Source organism: Nestor notabilis, unplaced genomic scaffold, assembly GCF_000696875.1.
Source record: "Nestor notabilis isolate BGI_N333 unplaced genomic scaffold, ASM69687v1 scaffold10434, whole genome shotgun sequence".
In the NCBI taxonomy this organism is placed as follows: Eukaryota; Metazoa; Chordata; class Aves; order Psittaciformes; family Psittacidae; genus Nestor; species Nestor notabilis.
Window position 1 is genome coordinate 1 of NW_009924271.1, and position 6,771 is coordinate 6,771.

Consider the following 6,771-nt stretch of genomic DNA (forward strand, 5'->3'; position numbering starts at 1 on the left):
ATGGGGTGCCCGGCAGGTCCCAGAGTCCTGTTAGTGTCTCTGTTGCCAACCTGAGCAGCTACTCTGCCAGCACTGGCAAAGCCTGGCTCATCACGCTCCCAGCCCAGTGCTTGAAAGTGCAGTTAGTGCGAGGTGTCCCTGCCCATGGCAGGGGGGTTGGAAATAGATGATCTTAAAGGCCTTTCCAACCCAAACCATTCTGTGGTTCGATGTTCACCCTCTGGATTCTGCAAGGGTCTGGCTAGCGGCCTGCAGTGATGGTTAACCCTATGTGCCGTACATCGTGTTGGAGTTCAGCACTTAAAGTTGTCTACACAGCTGCTGGGCATCTGTTTTAAGATGCTGTTTCTTCAGGACGCTTTGGAGGCTCTTGTGTTGATGCAGTAGCAATGACTGGATTTCTTGTTTATTTAGCTGCCCTTGCTGGAGCCAGCAGGTCTTCTCTTTCACGTGAGGTATGCCCCCATTACAGTTGGAAAGAATACAGGACCCAATGGCTCCCCACGTGATGACACTGAGGATTTAGGAATAGTTGCTAGCCACACCTGTGATGGGCAGAATGATGATCAAAGTTCTTGGACCATCAGCGTTTAATGCTGGTCCAGTGTTGGTTCCAGTTGTCTTTCATCAATGTGATAAATGTGACAAATAAAAAATACAGAATCAGTTCAAGATACGTAAAGAGGCAGGTCCTCTGTGTATCATGAAGAGTAGAATTCATCTGGGATATGGCTATCCCTTTCTGATTGCTGCTCAATTCTAGCTGGGATGCGAAGAGTCAGGACAGCTGAGCCGTGTGCCTTTGGACAACTTACTCAACTGTCTTGGGGATGGGCAAATTGTTAGTGCCACTATCAGAAGTGACAGAAAAGCCAAGTATTTTTCTCTAAATACCGCCTAGCTTGGGGTCTGCCCAGCCCTGTCTCTCTTGCAGACTTTACTGCTGGACTGCTATATACATGTCCACTGTATGTGGAATTGTATGGTCTCAGTTTCTTTTGCTGTTTTTTCTCAATACTGTACTGTTTTAGCTCAGCTGTACTAAACCAGCTTTTAGTTTTAGTTGTGTACACTAAAATTGTTTGGGTTCTTTTGTCAGATTTTTAAGACATGATTCATTTTCCTTTCTTCATTTTTTTTCCCTGACCCAGTGGACCTGTTTGAGATAACCATTTTAAGAGAAAACAGTCTTAATATATTGTCAGCATTTCATGGACTCCTCTGCAGAAACATTTGATTTGTTCCAGGAAATCACATGCAGGCATAACACTTCCATTCATGGCAACTGTGTACGAGTTTTGAATTGGCACAGGCAGTTTATTTGTGTCCTCAGACTGCTAAGCAATACCTTTGGCTGCTCTAAATAAGGGCTGGAACTTATTCCCTGGGAAATCCTCCTTCTTGTTGAATCGCTTTAAGATTTATCAACAGGACTGTGGATCTGAGATAAAAAGACTCATCTTTGTAAGCAGTCTCTTTCTGGAGTTGACCTCTGGGAAACAAAGATAATTCATCCTTGCTTGTGCTACATCTCTAGTCTATTTGGGAAAAAAAAAGCCATCTGTATTAATATTTTTTTTCCCTAAGTCTTACCTGTATTCTCAGTGTCTTGGTAGAGTTCACATTCCCTTGTGCTTGTGTCTGCTAGTTCTCTTTCCTGGAAGAGCCTCTTAAGCATTTTGTTTATCTTGTGTTTTTCCTTCCACATGGGTATGTCTCTTCTGCTCCTTCCTGCAGCGTATTTTATTACTTCCTTTTCTTCATATTCATGTTATCGTGTGGTGGTGCCCTTCTTTCTTCCAGGCACAGACCAACTTCTGAAAACTTGCTGTGGCTTCGCAGGATCAATACAAATCTACACTAGTAGAGAGAAACTGGCCCTAGGCATGTTTTTCTTGAAGTTACCTGCTTAGAATAAAGGTTAAGTGCCCCTTACATTTGTGTTGCTTTACAGTCATATTGCTTTACGTTTCCTTTTAGAATGCTAAAAAGGGTCAGGCCCCCGCACGCTTTGACTAATGACTGAAATTTTATGCTTAACAGTTATTTCTGGAAAGAAGTGCTCACATGTCTTTGTAACATTAATGATGTCATTATTTTTAGCCCATTCCTCAGCAAAGATGGCAGGATCTGGAAGTACATGGCATCACTACTCATTACATAAGTAAATAATTTCACCTGTTCTTTCATGCTTTCTGAGATGTTCCGGAATCTGACAACATGCCTGTCTCACAGAGAGTGTTTCATGGGCCTCTTACACAGCAAGCTGAGGATATTTGGCCATTTCATTTTTCTCCTTACTTGAAGTAGATAAAAAAAATGAGCTGGCTGCTGGTGCAATCCCAGAAGGCAGTGGTAGAGGATCACAGAGCAAGACCCGTATTATGCATAAAGCTGCTCTCCCTTTGCTTCACTGGAGACTTTCTGGAGTTGATTCACCTTCAAGACTTTCTCCTATTGATACAGAGAATAGAAACCTTCCCAGTCATAAGATAAGCCTTAATCTCCTGTGTCTCCATAAAAAGATTGTGACATGCATTGTTTGATTCCTGATGCCAACCATATGTACAAGAGTTCAAAAAACGTTGAGACACCAGCAGCAGTTTCTCAGACTGAGGTCTTTGCTGTAGCAGCGGTCTCCAGTGTAGCTGTGCAAATTCTCGGGAATCTGCAGCGCAGCGTGCGGGTCTCATGGTGCCTTCTCGGGGTTCTGAAGGGTAGTTTTGTGAAATTGCCCAAGTGCCAGTGCAGGAGCTCATTAAAAGCTAAAAAGGAGAAGGACAGGGAGTGATTACACGGTACAATAAGCAGTGTGCAGAACACAGAGATTCTGAACAAGGCAAACCCCAGCCAGAACACTTCAGGCATGTAAAACAAAGGAGTAAAACAGAATGTGTTGGTGGTTAGTATATAATAATGTGAGTCATCTGCAGTGAGCAGAACTTGAAAACACGGCTGCTTTTACATAATCTGAGGGTGAGAAGCTATACTTGGAGTCTGAACATGGCAATTACACCCTAAGCTGTCCTAACAAACCTCTGTCTTTGTGCAGTTAATAATATTGTAGTGGCCATACCACAAATGTAATTGAAGTTTTTTTGTTTAGTTGCCGACATTTCTCTAGCTGCTTTTTTTTTACCAGAACGAAACAGAAAGAACAATTATGTGTAGGCTGCAGTCTTCAAGTGTCTATAAATTCATGTAACAACTATCGTTGTTATAATTAGCTGATCAACATCCCACATGCAGCTGTGGGCACTGACTCACTGTCAGTGAACCTCTGTCCTGACACAAAGGCAGCTTCTCTGCCTCGGTTTCGGCTTCATTCATCGCCATTGTTCTGCATATTTATGGAGCAGTGAGTTCAATGAGCTCATACTTGATATTCAAGACAGTGATGTAATCTAACCTTCATTATGAAAAAACCACTATTTGATGGTTATATTGTTGTTGAAAACAGTTACCGCTTTGATGATGATAGCAGGTCTGTGAGGCTGGCATGAGCAGTGTTCCTGAGGCAAGCTATTCTGTCCAGGTGTGGTTAAAAGTTCTGGTCATGCCAAATTTACATTTATACATTTATTTATAGTAACTCTGGGTTTTTAAGGATACTAGTTACAAGTGGTGTTTCCATCCCCCTTTTTTTTTTTAATGTTTACATTAGCTGTGGTGTAAGAAGTGGGGCACTGTAAGGCAGGTTTCCTTGTAAGTAAAATTACTGGTTATAATGCCTTTGTAATTGAGTATTTAGTCAACTGTCATCTGACAGGATGGCCAGTTTCTTACAATATAGTCCAAGTCATAATGGTCTAAAGAACAGGTGGAATAAACAGGTATTATCATATCAATAAATAGAGATATCATGATTAAAAAAAACCCCAAACACAGAGGGAATGTTGTCTTTGCTGTGCATTTATTTCCTGATGGAAACATTACTTGCTTGCAGAAGAAAACTAAGTACATCTCTATCACCAGACCTTCGGGTTTGGCAAAAGGTCTCCTCCACAGTGTGTGTGCAAGCATGGTCATGGTTGATTCTAAGTTCAAATGTTTTTCACTCGTTTGGTGACTTGGGACTCTGCCATTCCCATCTAGGATAAAAGGGAAATTTGCTCAAGGACTGCAGCGTACTTTACCCTTACATCCCACTTCTTGTGGCACACAGTTCCAGCACTCTTTGTCTTCTCACAGTGGCAGGCTTCCCACGTACTCTTGGCAGGTCCCTGAGGAAGATGCTTCTGAAATTCGTTTGCTAGCTCATGGGGTTAACCATGAAGCTGGCACAAAGGAGTTACTGCCCCAGTACATGCTTTATAGCTTTAGAACTCATAATGCTGCAGTGAGGGAGACATGTAGTGACATCCTCCTATAGCCATTCAGCTTGGAATGAGTAGTTGCAGAGGAGAGGATGCAGTTGTACATCATCCTAATTTTTCAGGCTCTTCTCAATGTGTCAGGAGAAGGACTGCTTCCATCTAGGATGGCTGGATGCAGTCTCCAAGTCTGATAGACAGCCTAGGTCTGAACTGGATGAGCAGTTCTCTGCTCTGCCCCTTCCTTCACTGTCCTGACCTTGGTAATAACTATAAATAGCAGAGCTGTGACTACTGAGAATAGACTCAGTATCGCATACTCTGGTTTTATCTGTATGTCTTCATGTCCCTTGAACTCTTGAGCACAGTGGCCAGGAGCTTTAGAGCTGTTGCTGTCACACGGGAAACACTTTCTTCCAGAGCTTTTCACACAGCTTGATTCTGCCCAATGCACATTGCTTTTTTTAAAATAGAGTCCTTTAAGACATCTACAGCTCATCTTCCAGGACAACGTTGTGATGGCATGAAAGAGCTCAGAGGAGGTGCTGTAAACATTGCCACTTTTCAGGCAAAATATTAAGATTCCCATTTCAGTGATTACATCAGTACTCTTAAATGAGTACTCTTCACTATACTGAGGTGGTAAGAATTGCTGCAAGGTATGTTTTCAGATTGCCAAGCTGAACTTTTAAGTTAAAAAAGCGCAGCATATGGGAAGCCTAAAACTGTGCCCAGAGCTATACTTTAGAAACTGCTGAAGCTAGGTTATGCTGAAAAATGTATTTAAAGTCAAACCCTTCAGCTTTTACTCATAAAAGGGACACACTTTACTTGTAAGAATGAGATCAGGCCACTTGCACACAAACTCCAAGGACATAATTATGTGCTAAATTGTACTAGTTATATGCTGATGTGAGTCTTGCTATCATTGTAATGCAGGATTGGACCTTATACAACAACTTCAAATATGCCACAGTAAGTTTTACTGTTTTACTGTTTTACAGATCCTGCTAACAGATTAGTCTTAAATCAAATACTTGGTTGGGACTCTGTAAATTTCAAGTTGTTGATGATCTGAGCTGCACACTGCCAGTTTCACTTCCTTATTCAGGCTTATTTTGGGACGTTTTGCCTATGCAAATTGCTGAAGAAGTTCAAAACACATAGGAGAACAATTTGCAAGGTTTAGGAACATGCACTGCTCCCACTCGCTTTGCTCAGATTAATGTGTGAAATGGAGGTGCCAAAGTTAGTAGTTGTTGGTTTGGGTTGCCCTTGGAGAGGGCAGGGGGAAGTAGTACCTCCAGAGGGGTCCAGATTGGATGGACTGGCCTTGGGAGATGCCCATTTCTCTCCTCAGACTGCAGCAAAAGCTTCTGCTTTCTTCAGTCAGAAATAGGTGAAGTAGGCTAGAGTCAAGCTTTGAGGTCATATGTGTTAGATATATGATAGAAACATATATGTTTCTATCCTGTTATCACACAGAATGGTTTATAGGTCCAGAACTCACTCAGGCTTCACTGTTTGGTCAGGTTTGTTTGTGTGTTGCCTCACAAGGTCCGGTGTTCGTGGCATTTGTAAAAATGAGCTTGATGCCTTCATGCCTGTTGCAGAGGCTCAGAAACTGTGGTTGCAGAAAAACTCCATGGCAAGTGGGCATTAACCTCTTGGGTCCCACATCCAGTGAGTGAGAAACAAACACACAGTATAAAGAACGATAACCCAATCAGAGAAAAAAGAACAGATAAATGCAAAATGCCTCAAGATAGAATAGCTTTGTATCCCATCTGAGAAACTAAAAACTCTCTGCCTCCCATCTGAGAAGGTGTTGGTCTCCTCATCAGTCAGCTTTGGCATCTATTCAACTAATTATGTATTTAATTTTCTCCCATTCACTGGAGGAATCTCAGCTGGAAAAATCAGGCAGGCATCTGTCCCTTACATCTGAATCATCAGCACGGATATTTGTGGATACCAAAGAGAACTTGTCCCTATCTTTTAAGTATCTGCTGGTTTTGCTGCTTTGTGGTTAGCTGATGGCATGTGTTTGCATGTAGAAATCTTTGTTCTTGCACTGTGTTGTTTCTCTGGAATGCTGTGAGCAGTTGTTTTTCATTTGTTCATAGTTGGGTGGAGCTAAGTGTCTAACTGGGTAAACATGAGCAATGTTATACTTGCATGCACATAAGACAAAGATGGACATAATGGCCCAGCAAAGTAAAGGCTTAAATAAAATTGATAAACACAAGGCCACTTCTGCTCAGACCGTATAAAGTGGGTTTATTATAAATAACTGTCATGTCTGTATTTGTTTCTAATTACAGATGGACTGTATTTTCCAGCTGGGAGGTCTTGTGATTACAAGTGTGAAGGGGGAAGCTGCTCTGTTCACTGACTTCATGGTTCAAAAGTGCTTGACTTCCACTGGGACTTAGCCCTGTTGAAAAACAAGGCATTT